The sequence below is a fragment of the Sebastes fasciatus genome, chromosome 20 (genome assembly GCF_043250625.1).
Source record: "Sebastes fasciatus isolate fSebFas1 chromosome 20, fSebFas1.pri, whole genome shotgun sequence".
Lineage (NCBI taxonomy): Eukaryota > Metazoa > Chordata > Actinopteri > Perciformes > Sebastidae > Sebastes > Sebastes fasciatus.
Genome location: NC_133814.1, coordinates 25,874,172 through 25,891,492, shown reverse-complemented (window position 1 = coordinate 25,891,492; position 17,321 = coordinate 25,874,172). Strand labels below are relative to the sequence as shown.

Below are 17,321 nucleotides of genomic sequence, written 5' to 3'. Positions count from 1 at the left end.
GCTGGCTAGACGACCGGGTCAGAGCATCTACAGAACTGCAGCTCTTGTGGGATGTTCCCGGTCTGCAGTGGTCAGGACCTACCAAAAGTGGTCCAAGGAAGGAAAACCGGTGAACCGGCGACAGGGTCAGACCCGAGGCTCATTGATGCACTTGGGGAGCGAAGGCTGGCTCGTGTTGTCTGATCCAATAGAAGAGCTACTGGAGATCAAACTGCTGGAAAAAGTGAATGCTGGTTCCAATAGAAAGGTGTCAGAACACACAGTGGGGGCTTTTTTTTCACCTCATATAGCCTTTATTAAGTGTATCTTTAACATTATCATGTTTCATGAAAGAAATAAACTGACAGAGAGGTGTATACATACTGCCACTTATGCGCACAGGCGCGCACGCACACACACACATGCTGTTATGTCCACAAAAACAGGTTATAAACTAACACCGTGTCCTAACTGGATGAGAGCGTCCAACTATCGCGCTGCATCGCGCATCTGACGCTCTCTGTCCACTGAATACGTTAACTATGCACTTCTGTTATATCATGTAAACAAACCAGGAACATATCAGCTGTGAGCTCCAGATCAGACTGTAGCTGAAGACGTAACCACCTCAAAGATGTTAGTAGTACTTGTTATCTTCCTACGTTCGTTTTTTTTTTAATCAGAAAACACACGTTTTATTTGTGATATTTACTGGAAATAACATACCATATAACCAAGAGCAAGTAGGTTGTTATCTAGTGATCTTCTCCAGCCAACTGCCACCTTATTTCGGTTTCTGTAGTGAAATGAGGAGGTACTGGAGGCTACAGATAACTCCTCAGGCACGCCCTGCGTCTTGCTCGTGCCAGGGTCAAAATGTGTTAACAGACAGTTAAACAACACATTAATCTAACAGTCTGACTGATTTCTTCATTACTATAATTGAAGTTAATAAAGACTAAATGTGGATGTTTCACTCATCAGTTGTTGTCCCTGCTCAGCCTGCTGTATAACATTAGTCCATTGTTTTATTCCACAATACTGAACAGAATAATCCAAACAGGTAGAAGTAGTAAGATGTGAGAGGAGCACAGGATGCCTTTTACTCTCTTGGTCCTAATTGTGCTTTAATGCACCAGGTTTGTAGGTCTACTTTCTCTCATTCTTTTCTATTGAGCTAGATTAAAAAAAACAACAACAAACAAACACGCAAACGGAGCGGATCAAAACGAGGCTTCTGACTGGAATATTGTAGTGATGGCTCATATATCCCAGAGTTTCCATAGTTGTCTCTTTGTGCTGTGTGTTCATGTTTTATTTGAACCATTAGTGAGGTGGCTGTTATATTTTTTGACAGGTAGCTCGTAATAAAGTTTCACTAGTGAACTTTATTACATATAACTGCTAGCGTCAATGCCTGTGCTGAAAGTGTCAGTAATCAAGTTAATATTTTCATTTACATCCAGGACAACTGACCCGGTTTTCTCGGCTCATTTTATCTAAACTAATCAGCCGTTCCTCTCAATATGAGTGACAGGAAAAAATAGGAACAAGGTATCCGATAGAAGTTCAGACAAAACGTCACGCCGCGCTGTGCAGCGCCGTGTTGCTGTGCAGCGCTGTGTTGCTGTGCAGCGCCGTGTCGCTGTGCAGCGCCGTGTTGTTCGCAGCCAGTTCGGACCCTCCAATAGAAAACAATGTAATCAAGCCCAAGTACATGTCCTAGTTGTTTCCTAAATGCAAAACTATCACTGTTTTGTGCTTTATTTTGCATTGCAGTGTTAAGTCCTTCCATTACCAAACTGAATGACTTCATTTTACTTATAGCTTAGCTGTTATTTCAGTTTAGTTTTTTGTCAGGAGAGAATTCAGCTCAGGGGGCACAGTGACCTTTTTGGACGGGCCTGGACCCCCATGGCCCGTCCCTAACGCCGACGCTGGGTGCCCCGTGCTGACCCGTGTCCACCGCCAAAAAGCGTCATGGAAACGGTATTCCCTAATGGCAGTGACCTCTTTCAGCAGGATAATGCGCCCTGCCACACTGCAAACATGGTTCAAGAATGGTTAGAGGAACACAACGACGAGTTGGAGGTGTTGACTCGGCCTCCAAATTCTCCAGATCTCAATCCGATGGAGCATCTGTGGGATGTGCTGGACAAACAAGGCCGATCCACAGAGGCCCCACCTCGCAACTTATACAGGACTTAAAGGATCTGCTACTGACGGCTTGGTGCCAGATACCACAGCAGACCTTCAGAGGTCTAGGAGGGGGACCTACTCGATATTAGGCCGGTGGTCATAATGTGATGGCTGATCGGTGTCTTTCTTACTGTATGTTCGGGTGTCCATCATCTATAAAACCTATTTTGTTGTTTCAGCAGTTACTCAGAAACTATTACAACACTAATCAAGTATTTGTTCCACAGAAATCATCAGGTCATGGGAAGGTCTTTATAGTCATATTTACCACTAGGTGTGTTTTCACTTCTATAGGAAAACGTCTGTTACACATTAACTACTGTAAATCTTATTATGCTGGCTATATGCCTGTTATCCATAACTTGATGACTTTCCACATCACTGGCTAGTGGTCCAAGTTGTCGACTAGTCGGTGGTGCCCTTCGAGCATTATGTTCACCAGGGATGTGCAATCCTGTAATTGTGTTGTTTCAATAATAGAAAATGTTAAATGCATTTTTAATCTGCTTCTGGATCAGAATACACATAGTCAGAGAGAACCAATTGGCTGAAAGACGTAATAAATTCGGCAGAATTCCTCAGTCCAGTCAGGGAATATGAAAACCTTGTAAAATGATGATTTGTACTAAACTGTCATGAGCCAGACTGTCCTCACTGGAAAAATGGTTCATCAAGATGTGTTGGGTTTTTTCAAATGCTGAAAGCATTTCAACGACAAGAAATGTCTTTTTGCCGTGCAAATAATGACTGTCCTCTCTCTAGGCCAAACGTAGTGGGATGTTATTTTAGCACTGCAAAACCTCTTAGGGTGGATAGTTTGGTCAGCAGACCATGCAGGAGACCGCTGTTTGCATCCTGTTTGCTATGTTTGTTGGAAACTGGGCACTATTAAACTTCCTGACCTGAACAAAGTTCTTTCTGTTAAATACCCATATGCCTTTCTGCCAAAATACACCGATCAGCAATAACATTAACAAGATAATGACCACTGACTGGGAAAGAGAATAACATTGATTATCACGTTACCATGGCACCTGGCAGTGGGGGGGATATATTAGACAGCAAGTGAACATTTTGAACTTTGAACTTTGTGTTGGAAGAAGAAAAATGGGCCAGCGTAAGGATGTGAGCGACTTTGACAACAAGGGCCAAATAGTGCTGGCTAGACGACCGGTTCAGAGCATCTCCAGAACTGCAGCTCTTGTGGGATGTTCCCGGTCTGCAGTGGTCAGGACATACCAAAAGTGGTCCAAGGAAGGAAAACCGGTGAACCGGCGACAGGGTCGGTCCCGAGGCTCATTGATGCACGTGAGGAGCGAAGGCTGGCCCGTGTTGTCTGATCCAATAGAAGAGCTACTGGAGATCAAACTGCTGGAAAAGTGAATGCTGGTTCCGATAGAAAGGTGTCAGAACACACAGTGAGGAGCAGTTTGTTGCGTATGGGGCTGCGTAGCTGCAGACCGGTCAGGGTGCCCCCAGGGTCGGCGCCAGAGTGTTAGGGGCGGATGGGCAATCAGCTTTTTATTTCACCTCATATAGCCTTTATTAAGTGTATCTTTAACATTATCATGTTTCATGAAAGAAATAAGCTGACAGAGAGGTGTATACATACTGCCACTTATGCGCACAGGCACGCACGCACACACACACACACATGCTGTTATGTCCACAAAAACAGGTTATAAACTAACACCGTGTCCTAACTGGATGAGAGCGTCCAACTATCGCGCTGCATCGCGCATCTGAAGCTCTCTGTCCACTAAATACGTTAAATCTGCACTTCTGTTATATCATGTAAACAAACCAGGAACATATCAGCTGTGAGCTCCAGATCAGACTGTAGCTGAAGACGTAACCACCTCAAAGATGTTAGTAGTACTTGTTATCTTCCTACGTTCGTACTTTTTTTTTATCAGAAAACACGTTTTATTTATGATATTTACTGGAAATAACATACCATATAACCAAATGGGAGTAGGTTGTTATCTAGTGATGTTCTCCAGCCTGCTGCCACCTTATTTTGGTTTCTGTTTTGAAATGAGAAGGTACTGGAGGCTAAAGATAACTCCTCAGGCCTTATTTTGGTTTCTGTAGTGAAATGAGGAGGTACTGGAGGCTACAGATAACTCCTCAGGCACGCCCTGCGTCTTGCTCGTGCCAGGGTTAAAATGTGCACACACGGGTGCTGAGATCCAGTAAACAGGCAGTTAAACAACACATTAATCTAACAGTCTGACTGATTTCTTCATTACTATAATTGAAGTTAATAAAGACTAAATGTGGATGTTTCACTCACCAGTTGTTGTCCCTGCTCAGCCTGCTGTAGTGTAACATTAGTCCATTGTTTTATTCCACAATACTGAACAGAATAATCCAAACAGGTAGAAGTAGTAAGATGTGAGAGGAGCACAGGATGCCTTTTACTCTCTTGGTCCTAATTGTGCTTTAATGCACCAGGTTTGTAGGTCTACTTTCTCTCATTCTTTTCTATTGAGCTAGATTAAAAAAAACAACAACAAACAAACACGCAAACGGAGCGGATCAAAACGAGGCTTCTGACTGGAATATTGTAGTGACGGCTCATATATCCCAGAGTTTCCATAGTTGTCTCTTTGTGCTGTGTGTTCATGTTTTATTTGAACCATTAGTGAGGTGGCTGTTATATTTTTTGACAGGTAGCTCGTAATAAAGTTTCACTAGTGAACTTTATTACATATAACTGCTAGCGTCAATGCCTGTGCTGAAAGTGTCAGTAATCAAGTTAATATTTTCATTTACATCCAGGACAACTGACCCGGTTTTCTCGGCTCATTTTATCTAAACTAATCAGCCGTTCCTCTCAATATGAGTGACAGGAAAAAATAGGAACCGTGTATCCGATAGAAGTTCAGACAAAACGTCACGCCGCGCTGTGCAGCGCCGTGTTGCTGTGCAGCGCCGTGTTGCTGTGCAGCGCCGTGTCGCTGTGCAGCGCCGTGTCGCTGTGCAGCGCCGTGTCGCTGTGCAGCGCCGTGTTGTTCGCAGCCAGTTAGGACACTCCAAAAGAAAACAATGTAATCAAGCCCAAGTACATGTCCTAGTTGTTTCCTAAATGCAAAACTATCACTGTTTTGTGCTTTATTTTGCATTGCAGTGTTAAGTCCTTCCATTACCAAACTGAATGACTTAATTTTACTTATAGCTTAGCTGTTATTTCAGTTTAGTTTTTTGTCAGGAGAGAATTCAGCTGAGGGGGCACAGTGACCTTTTTGGACGGGTCTGGACCCCCATGGCCCGTCCAAAAGGGATGTGCAATCCTGTAATTACGTTGTTTCAATAATAGAAAATGTTAAACTGCATTTTTAATCTGCTTCTGGATCAAAATACACATAGTCAGAGAGAACTGATCGGCTGAAAGCCGTAATATATTCGTCAGAATTCCTCAGTCCTGTCAGGGAATATGAAAACCTTATAAAAGGATTATTTGTACTAAACTGTCATGAGCCAGACTGTCCTCACTGGAAAAATGGTTCATCAAGATGTGTTGTTTTATTTTCAAATGCTGAAAGCATTTCAACGACAAGAAATGTCTTTTGGCCGTGCAAATAATGACTGTCCTCTCTCTAGGCCAAACGTAGTGGGATGTTATTTTAGCAGGAATCCAAGAGGTTGGAATACACCATGCCAGGGGTCAGCAACCTGCAGCTCTTCAGCTCCTCTCCAGCGGCTCCCTGTGGATTTTTTTGTTTACATTTTCATTTTTATTTATCATTGTTGTAGTTCTATGGTACGACGGTACGACGGAGTATTAGGGCCACATTGAGGGAAAAAAATAAATCTGAGATTTCAAGAATAAAGTCATAATATTATGAGAATAAAGTCATAAGTTTATAAAGAAAAAAGGTTTTAGTATTATGAGAATAAAGTCATAATATTATAAAGAAGTAATTTTACGTGTTATTTTCTTTTTTTCTCGTAAAGTTATGACTTTATTCTGTAAATCTCAGATGTTTTTTCCCTCAATGTGGTCCTAATACTCCGTAGTACATTGTGTCTTTGGCCCTCACTGCATTAGACTTATATACTATATACTTAGACTGTAAACTGTGTTACCTTCATCACAATGATCAAATGTTTTGCGGCTCCAGACAGATTTTTTATTTATTTATTTTTGCCTAAAATGGCTCTTTTGATAGTAAAGGTTGCTGACCCCTGACCTACAGTATGTGGTTGGTTCGAGGTTTTCGACGTTTATGGATGAAACTTGACCCAACCGTTGGATAAGATTGTTCTCTCTTTAAGTCAAGAAATGAGTAAAGACCTGAGTTGAACATGTTGTGGTGGGTACTTTACTCCCTCTGTGCTGATGCTTGATTCAGCACCATCAGCCACAACAGCCTGACTTCTCCCTGTAAGGTACGCTTGCTGTATACTGTATGTTTGCACATGTCTGTCTTGAAAAGGAGATCTTGATCTCAAGGAGACTAACTAATAAAGGGTTAAATCAATAGAAAACATAATCCAGACTTTATAACTATCTTCAATACAGTAATCACTGACTAACTAAGGTGGGAGAAAGGGATGTTTTCAAAACCAAGTCCAATAACAATGTCAGTTTTTGTATTAGTCCACAGACCTCAGTGTGAAAAGGTTTCATAGGAACCATTTCCTCAGTAGAATGTAGTTGCATTGAAAACTATACATGAATACATTGAGATATACAGTATAATATGAAGTCAAAGCATCAAAGACTGTGAGAGAAATTCAAATAATTCTCAACCATATACCATAAACATATCCCATTTCTTTGAAGCTGTACTTTTGTTGGAGTATGTCGCAGACACACATTGAGGACGGAGGTCAAAGTGAGGCTCATAGAGGAGGTGAAAGTGGGAGCAGCTCCTTTAAGAGGAAGCAGGTTGGATAAGTCTTCTAACATCTGATTGCATATAGTCAGATAAAGGTTAAGGCTACAATACCTCTCCTACTATATACCATGTAAACACCATTTGTATGATATTTGATTCATGAGTTCCTGAGACCTCTACATTATTATCAAGATCAATAATTACCTGAAAATCCTAGTGTAAAGAAAGACAGAGTTAATCCATTTAAAATCCAAGCAACAATAGATCAAGGAGGAGCTGTGTTCCACGAGGCTGCAGGTGCATGAAGTAACACACAATAGTTAAAGGGTCATCAATCACGATGCCTGGATCTCGCCAGTGGGCTACCTGCAGGTCTGAGAAGTGAAGTCAATGCTGAAGTGTCTTAAACCTGCATTCTCTCTAACAGCCAGCAGGGGGCTCTGGGTGCTAAAAGAAGTCTGATTGTATAGAAGTCTATAAGATAATGAGCCTACTTCTCTCTTGATTTATTACCTCAGTTAACATTGTAAACATGAGTTTATGGTCTCAATCTCTAGTTTCAAGTCTGGGGAAGTTGTCCTCCCATGACACGCCTCCGGACATGGAAACACATGACGCCTGTAGTCACATTATAACTTTAATAATGAGGCGTTCATTATGCATACATTAACCTTCATAAAGCCAGAAACAACAGAACATTAAATAAAATAAAGATGTGGCTTACATCGTAACAGAACCCCCCCCACAAAAAACCCAAATATGTCATAAACTTGGCCAGTTCAAGTTCAGCATCACACTTTGGCAACTTTTTGTCATGGCTTAAAGGTCACCTATTATGCAAAATGCACTTTTCCATGTCTTTTAAACATCAATATCTGTCCCCAGTGTGTCTACAAGTCACCATAGTATCATAAAAGACCATCCTCTCTCTTTTTCTCCTGCTCCATTTGTCCGGAAATGGGTGCAGAAAAAAAAATCGCTTTTTTTCCTTCTCTTCTGACGTCATTAGAGAAATGCAAGCCATGTAAGGGTTTCCTGGTCGAACCAGAGAGAACCTTCAGTAGCTGACCCCGCCCCACAGCGCGTCACTGTCTCTCCTCCTCAACCTAACTTGAGCAAAGTCTGCAAGAACCAGCAGAACAGGCTTCATGTACTCCCATCATCTAAATATAACATGTTCTTTCACAAAGGCTTTATGTAATTACACTGTTTAAACAGATGATATTTATATATTATATATATTTGATGTCATGCATGTAGCAGAGTACAGGTAGTAAATAGTGACTTGTAAGCAACACAACACATTTCTGTTTCACAGTCAAACTTTATTTGAGTTGACAGATGACAATATTAATTATTCACAGCATTTGTAATCATCTCACCTGTTAGTTAGTTATGTTAACATGGTACAGGAGAAAGTCTTCAGCTCTGGTAAACTATGGTAAGCTAAGCTCCGGTGGTCTGTAGTCATGGTAACACAGAGACAGCTACTACTGTAAATAATATACCATTACTCTGATCTTCCATACATTTATCTTTTAGCAGAAATAATGAACTGACTACTGTTTCACATCTTCTATTTTCCACCCTGATGGTCGCTGTGTTTACACACCGTCTCATAGCGGTAGCATGTAGCTAACCCGTTAGCATGTAGCTACATGCTAACGGGTTAGCTACATGCTACCGGGTTAGCTTTGTATCTCCATGTAAACAGAGCTATCTGCTCTCAGCTATCTGCTCTCCTCTGGGATGATTCTGTCGGTCATTTCTCACAGATGGATCTGTAAAGACAGACGTAAAACAGAGTGTATGTTTACGGTTTACAGAGTTGATGCATGAGGTAAACACTGAGCTAACTAACAGAGATATAAACAGCATTATTTACCTGAGAGAAACCGTCAGGAAAACCTGGAATCTGGACCGCAGATGTTCATCATGTGTCGCCGATTTCTGATCAGATTCCTCCGGTAACGTGCGCTGGGTGAAGTTTCTGGTTTATAAACTTTAAAGTGGTTTATAAGCTCTATTCTAGCTGCTATCTCTCCACTCGTCTCTCAGAGAGAGAGCTTCTCCGGGAGGGAGGGGGAGGGTGACGCTGTTGTTGTTGAGATTGACAGAAAACGCTGACCAATCAGAGCAGAGTGGGAGGAGACAGGCTGTGAATCAGTGGTTTTCAGACAGAGGCTGAATTAGTCTCTGAGGCAGGCAGACTCAGGCTGCAGTATGAGAAGAATAAAGGGTTTTTTGAACATTGCAGCATGTAAACATGTTCTAGTGCAACATTAAAATACATCTATGAACCTGGAAATGAGCATAATATGTGACCTTTAAGTGAAATTAAATGAAACAAAACATGTTGACTCTGGTCATTTACAGTTTACAGTTATGAACATTACTAAGTTACAAAGTTGTAATTTTCGATGGTACGAGTTTGTTTTTTTAATCCAGTGCTTTAAGAGCTTGTTCAAAGGCTAAAGCCTGGCCTGGCATACTGCAAATACATCACTTTAACTGTTTCATACTGCATACTACTGAGGAACGCAGTATGCAGCATGTACTCTATACTGCATACTGCGTTCGTCAGTAGTACTGTATGTAGTAGGCAGTTTTGAATACAGCCTGTGACCCACGAGACGGGCGATACTAACAAGTCACATGACTAACAACTGACGTGACAAAATAACTTACTGTTTCACGCGGGACATGAACAGTGGTCTCTGGTTGAAAGTCTTGTGTTCGTTTGACCCATCCACCACGAATACATAGTTTCTGAGTAACTGCTGAAACAACAACATCGACTTTACAGAAAGGCATCTGCCTTGCTGGCTCTCATCCACAATGGGGACAATAGCAATATAACCAGCATAATAAGATTTATAGTAGTTGTTGTGTAACAGAAGGCTTTTTACAGAAATAATGACACACCTAGCCAACTGATAAATATGAAAATAAAAAGCTTCCCATGACCTGATGATTTCTGTGGAAAAAATACTTGATTGGTTCCCAGTGTTGCAATAGTTTCTGAGTAACTGCTGAAACAACAAAGAATCTTTGGCAGAAAGGCATCTATGTATTTAACAGAAAGGACTTTGTTCAGGCCAGGAAGTTTAATAATAACTGAAATAGTTTTCATTACATAAAAACACTAATACTACTATAACCTGATATAAAGCACATTTCTGAAATATTAATAGTTTGAATAGTAGTCTAGTTTGAAGAGAATAAAATGATGAACATTTCTATTTGCACAAACCCAAGGGACGTGCGAATATATGAATTTGACTCTATTTACATTGGATGTATTATTTTTGTGAAAGCAATATGATGCATTTAAATGGTCATAACTCAGTGGTTAGGACAACAAATCCTCCAACGTCGAGGTAAGTCATTTGTCACTGAATTTTGACTTTATTAAAAGAGGGTTTTTTTTAGGGGGGAGTTTTTCCTTATCCGATGAGAGGGTCTCACTGTAAAGGACAGAGGGTGTCGTATCCTGTACAGGTTGTAAAGCCCATTAAGGCACATTTTTTATTTGTGATTTTGGGCTTTACAAATAAAATTGACTTGACTTACAAAATGACCTTCATGAGAATGTTCTAGGGCTGAGCGATAAAACGATCTCGAAAATGTTCACGATAAAAGCTTCCACAATAACGATGACCAATTTCTGAGTTTTATTTTAGATAATGTTATTTATGAATCTGCTCTGCTCTAAACTAAAGCACGACACGAACAACCAGACAACAGAGTTGTAGGTTCTGTCGTAGCAGCTGTTGCCTACTACGTCACTACAGTGGATACATTATTTTACAACCCCGCGGAATGACTCGTTTCACTATCACAATTTAATAAATTCAGTCCGATAACATTTGGAAAGTCTAGAAGAGCCACACGACTTCATTATTTTATCCCCATTCAAATTAGCACAGGGCTAACAGGAAGTTAGCTAGCTCGGCCGGTGGAAGTCTTCTTTGGATTCGGCAGACTAGACTAGATAATAATAATTTGTATTTTTATTTATCATTGTTGTAGGTCTATGGTACGACGGTACGACGGAGTATTAGGGCCACATTGAGGAAAAAAAATTAATCTGAGATTTCGAGAATAAAGTCATGAATTAAAAAAATTTTTTTTTAGTATTATGAGAATAAAGTCATAATATTATAAAGAAATAATTTTAAGTGTTATTTTCTTTTTTTCTCGTAAAGTTATGACTTTATTCTCGTAATATTACGACTTTTTTCTCGTAAAGTTATGACTTTATTCTCGTAATATTAGGACTTTATTCTGTAAATCTCAGATGTTTTTTCCCTCAATGTGGTCCTAATACTCCGTAGTACATTGTGTCTTTGGCCCTCACTGCATTAGACTTATATACTATATACTTAGACTGTAAACTGTGTTACCTTCATCACAATGATCAAATGTTTTGCGGCTCCAGACAGATTTTTTATTTATTATTTTTGCCTAAAATGGCTCTTTTGATAGTAAAGGTTGCTGACCCCTGACCTACAGTATGTGGTTGGTTCGAGGTTTTCGACGTTTATGGATGAAACTTGACCCAACCGTTGGATAAGATTGTTCTCTCTTTAAGTCAAGAAATGAGTAAAGACCTGAGTTGAACATGTTGTGGTGGGTACTTTACTCCCTCTGTGCTGATGCTTGATTCAGCACCATCAGCCACAACAGCCTGACTTCTCCCTGTAAGGTACGCTTGCTGTATACTGTATGTTTGCACATGTCTGTCTTGAAAAGGAGATCTTGATCTCAAGGAGACTAACTAATAAAGGGTTAAATCAATAGAAAACATAATCCAGACTTTATAACTATCTTCAATACAGTAATCACTGACTAACTAAGGTGGGAGAAAGGGATGTTTTCAAAACCAAGTCCAATAACAATGTCAGTTTTTGTATTAGTCCACAGACCTCAGTGTGAAAAGGTTTCATAGGAACCATTTCCTCAGTAGAATGTAGTTGCATTGAAAACTATACATGAATACATTGAGATATACAGTATAATATGAAGTCAAAGCATCAAAGACTGTGAGAGAAATTCAAATAATTCTCAACCATATACCATAAACATATCCCATTTCTTTGAAGCTGTACTTTTGTTGGAGTATGTCGCAGACACACATTGAGGACGGAGGTCAAAGTGAGGCTCATAGAGGAGGTGAAAGTGGAAGCAGCTCCTTTAAGAGGAAGCAGGTTGGATAAGTCTTCTAACATCTGATTGCATATAGTCAGATAAAGGTTAAGGCTACAAAACCTCTCCTACTACTATATACCATGTAAACACCATTTGTATGATATTTGATTCATGAGTTCCTGAGACCGCTACATTATTATCAAGATCAATAATTACCTGAAAGTCCTAGTGTAGACAAAGACAGAGTTAATACATTTAAAATCCAAGCAACAATAGATCAAGGAGGAGCTGTGTTCCACGAGGCTGCAGGTGCATGAAGTAACACACAATAGTTAAAGGGTTATCAATCACGATGCCTGGATCTCGCCAGTGGGCTACCTGCAGGTCTGAGAAGTGAAGTCAATGCTGAAGTGTCTTAAACCTGCATTCTCTCTAACAGCCAGCAGGGGGCTCTGGGTGCTAAAAGAAGTCTGGTTGCATAGAAGTCTATGAGATAATGAGCCTACTTCTCTCTTGATTTATTACCTCAGTTAACATTGTAAACATGAGTTTATGGTCTCAATCTCTAGTTTCAAGTCTTCTTCAATACAGCATGATGTTCATTTAGTAAATGATGGTCCCATTTAGAGTCAGATAGACCATAAAGCAGGGGATGCTTTAGGGCGGGGCTACCTTGTGATTGACAGGTCGACACCACGCTGTTGTCCGGTCTGGGAGTTGTCCGTGTTTACGTCTTACAACTTTAACCCTTTCACAGTGTGTTTTCACTTCATCAAAGTTAATTATAACTGTTAAAAGTGAACGTGATAATAACGCATTAACGCAAATAGACACCACTAATTCCTTCAAGGTTAGGAGGTTGTAGCAGGCTCAGTTTTAAAGCTAGAGTGAAGATACTGGTATCATATAAAGATATGTGAATGAAAATGGGTTCTATGGGTACCCACGAGTCTCCCCTTTACAGACATGCCCACTTTTAAATATTTATATATATATATTAAAGGGACTGTTTGTAAGAATCAGAGATGCTTGTTAACAGCGATACCTGTGGCCTCAAACCACTCAGAGTTCCAGCAGAAGCTGTCCGAGGAGGAGAAGAAAGGGCTGAAGGTTTTCCTCGCCGTCACAGATGTTGACACTTTCTCTCTGGAGCTGCATGAAATCCTGCTGCTGAAGACGAGCACCGCCGCGCCCGACCAGCGTTACCAACCACACTGGGAGTAAGCACCAACCATTTGTACTAAAACCCCCTCTATAGTGAAAACACAACTCACCATTTGTGAGTTTTTGTTGGAGGTGATGCAACAAATGGTAAAACAATCCTAAAACATTTGCATTATTGACATCTATTCCCGAGTTTACCCAAGAGGTGTTTTTAGGAATTGTTTGTAAGCTCATGAATGTAAGAAGTGTGCCTATTGTCAGGTCAGAGATTACCACCCTGGTCTAAAGGAATCCATTGATTCCTGACAGCTTTAATCAGAGTAAAGTGTGGAGGTCTCACCCGGGGACTTGGAGCCTTTTGACTTCCAGGACCAGAGCGTGACCCCTCCAGGCGGCCATCTGTCAGGGGAGAGGAGCTTTAAGTTGTCTCCCCTCAGTCACAGGTCATCTCTATTGAAGCAGCAGCTGGACGGTGAAGTGAATAGGCATGCTCCTGGTGAAAACAATGGATGCGGTGCTAACAGTTGTTTTCTCTGTGCCCTCCCTCCCTGCTGTCTGCAGCATCAGGTCCACCTTAGAGAGCCACTTGGAGAAGAAAGGCCTTCCAGTCCTGCTGGGGCTCGAGTCTTTACCGGAGGACATCACACTGGGACAAGGAGCTGACGTGTGGAGGGCTGCTGTCCAGTTTAAAAGGAGATAGATTATTTCTACTGACTTATTTGTGTTGTTATTGTTCTATTACTATTATTATGGGACATCTGGATTTAGATTGAATGTCTGTGATTAATGATGGGGCATGTTCTGATTAAATGTTTCTGTATATTTTGAGAAGTCTGAAAGTGACAGGGTGGTGCAATAAATGCATTTGATTTGAAGCAGGCCTTTTTTCCCCTTATGTTACCTGTTAACCCTCTGAGACCCGCGATCCCGACCGACTTCACTGTCTTTCAGAGGCTCTAGCACAGTGGTCTCAAACTCAATTTACCTGGGGGCCGCTGGAGGCAGAGTCTGGGTGAGGCTGGGCCGCATCAGGTATTCCACAAAAAAAGCTTTGTTAAAAAAAACAACAATCTTCTCAAACGTCATTATTAACAGTTCTTTAACTTGAATGGGTTCTTCTGAACATGAACTGTCCTGAACATTAATGGAACATTGAAGAACATGAACGGTTCTTCTGAACATGAACTGTCCTGAACATTAATGGAACATTGAAGAACATGAACGGTTCTTCTGAACATGGCCTCTATTGCGTCTCCCACTTTTCCTGAAATTGTCTGTGCTCGTCACCAACCTTTCTCTTCACTGCAGGCTTTGAAAAAGACATGATTGGGGCTGTGTGACAAGATATATATTCATTCCACTTGGTGTCACTCCGCAATAAAGTTGTGCCTGCTGTGTTTGTGTTGCTCTGCAATTACACCACCAAACCGCTAGTTGGCGGCGGCGTCTCTATGAGTTTCCTTCTTCTTCTTGTACTACAAACAGAAACTGAGCGGAGTTGGAGCTAATAACTGTTGAACCACAGAACTTTTACTGACATTACTGCAACGCCGAAAAGAGAAAATATATCTGAGTGGATTTGTGTGAACAAACATTGAAAAGATGGAGGCAGAGAGAAGTAGAACTTGGTCCTGGCCGCTCAGCATCGCTGAGAGACTGGACCAATCACAGCTGTTGCGGTCTGCGTCGCCGCGACGTGTAGTTACATTTCTGGAGAGGTGCACGTCAGGCTACGGCGTCGATTCAACGCAGAAGTATAAATCAAGCTTTAATCAAGCTTATGCGATGTTACACGGGCGCCGCCACAGTTGTTGTGAAATGTTTCTCTGCTTGCATCAAGCCCGGCCGATTGCCCGTCCCCGGGAGCCATATACCCCGCTGTGATTGGTAGGTTCGTTCAGCTCGGGCTCGCGCAACAAAGGGACCTTCCACGGCAAACTGCCATTCACATAAAACTCGCGGGCCGAGGGCGCCTGGTTAGCTCAGTTGGTAGAGCGGGCGCCCATGTAACAAGACTTGGTCCTGACCGCGGCGGCCCGGGTTCGAATCCGGCCTGTGGCCCTTTCCGCATCCACTCTCTCTCTCCCCCCTTTCCAAGACTCTATCCACTGTCCTGTCAATAAAAATGAAAAAATGCCCCCAAAAAAAACTTTATAAAAAACTTTATAAAAAAAATAAAAATTTGCGGGCCGCACTAACATTAAACTTTCATATCAAGGTGGGGGCCACAAAATATCGTCTTGCGGGCCGCAATTGGCCCGCGGGCCGCGAGTTTGAGACCCCTGCTCTAGCAGGTTCAGTTTAAGAGCTACAAAAACGCAGTTTATTTATCTTTGTATTAATTACCTTATTTATTTACTCTTCTGTTTAATTTTCACTTTAATTTATTTCTATTTTTATTTCTATAAATTTTTGGATTTATTTATTTAATTTTGCATTTATTTTTTTTTTATTTTTGCATTTACTTTTTATTTATTTATGGGTGACAACGGAGTGACAGACCCCTCATTTACCTAATGAGGCAAAAAATGCATAATGAAATGTAAAAAAGAAATGTGCAAAACAAAGTATAAAGAACAGAATACAGACAGGAAATAAATAAGGGGTGAAATACAAAGGGAAAATCATGCATAAATAAATACACACATTTAAAAATGGATTGAATTTAAATATATATATAAATATAAATAGATTTTAAAAATACTCTAGAAAGCAGATTGTTCAAATTTAACCATCTTTGCAAATTTAACCAAACCGTTTGTTCGAGCCACGTGTAGCTGAGTCAATATGTTGGTTATGTTATTTTTATTATTTTCATTTTGTTTAGTGAACATTCTCAAAACCGGTGTGTTATACTTTACTTTGTCATCAATATCAGCCAAATTATCTGTATTGTAAGTTTATTTGTGTTAACTTTGTATTGAGTGAATGAAACAGTGGTGTTTTCATGGTTCCGGGTTACCTGTTGTAGCAGGGGGGCTTTAATTGTTGACGCACAAATCACACATAGCCAAAGCATGGACAGCTTGTGCACTGGTAAGATGTGTTGTGAGGCTCGTCCTCCTCTGGTTAAGCTAGCATGTTTAAAAGTTGTGTATTCTGGCTTAAACTGTATGCAAATACAATGAAGCATCGTTATCAATATGTTTCTGAGGTTGTCATTTGGTTTCGAACGGCCAAAATATGACTTTTACTTCTGTTAACTCCGTCGGAGTTTTTCGCTCATTTGCATATTGTCTGACTGCTGCAGGGGACTGAGACAGAGCCTGCCACTGAGTGTGTGTGTGTGTGTTGACTGCCCTGTGCTACTCCTTATAGGAGAATAAATGTGCAGATCCTGATTCCTGGTCTGAGTGGTGTCTTGCAATCTACAAGCAACCATTCTACAGCTGCTACACACGCCCCTTTTTTAAATCCACAACACGTTAGACAGACAGATCCATTCAGCCAAAGTGATGCTAATGATAAGTGAGAGAAGAAAAGGTCACGAGTGACAGCCGACAACGCCGACAACGCGGAAGCTGTTGCTGTTCTATTTGCCCAATATCGTGACTCGGTGACTTAATATCGTAATTCACACACACTTGAACTGCTTGCGGCACAGCAAAATGCCGAGGAAACCTGCAACCATCCCCGATGAGGAGATGGAAGAGATTAAAAAATCGCTCGACTTCATGTCAGCCGAGCTCGCAACGGTTGCCGTTCAACAAAAGAGGATAATGGAGCTGATGGGAGAAGTCCAATCACTTAAAAAGCAAAACATGGAAAAAGACATAAAGATTACATTCCTGGAGAATCGAGTGTCTGATCTCGAACAATACTCACGGATGAACGATCTAATCATCAGCGGCCTGAAGACGAGGCATCAGTCCTATGCCAGGGTGGCAGCGGCCTCCGTGGAAACCGCTGCCCGGCGCGGGGTCGATGTTTCCGAGGCCGAAAAAGAGTCACTGGAACAACAAGTAGTGGGCTTCTTGGAGA

General features: G+C 41.2%; 1 protein-coding gene and 1 long non-coding RNA gene across 4 annotated transcripts in view; one reads left to right on the top strand and one right to left on the bottom strand.

The window, feature by feature from the left end:
* The window catches only part of LOC141758944 (uncharacterized), a 31,010-nt gene extending 16,795 nt beyond the window's left edge, over positions 1 to 14,215 (top strand). The window contains exons 2-3 of one of the 2 annotated variants that reach the window (XR_012591988.1): positions 13,243 to 13,396; positions 13,902 to 14,215. This is a non-coding gene — a long non-coding RNA (uncharacterized LOC141758944). Of the gene's footprint in view, positions 1 to 13,226; positions 13,397 to 13,901 lie in introns of those variants that run through there. The other variant, XR_012591987.1, reaches the window with a different exon arrangement.
* Positions 1 to 17,321, bottom strand: part of LOC141758935 (stonustoxin subunit beta-like) — an 89,611-nt gene that overhangs the window by 15,122 nt on the left and 57,168 nt on the right. The gene's annotated exons all lie outside the window — the stretch shown is intronic.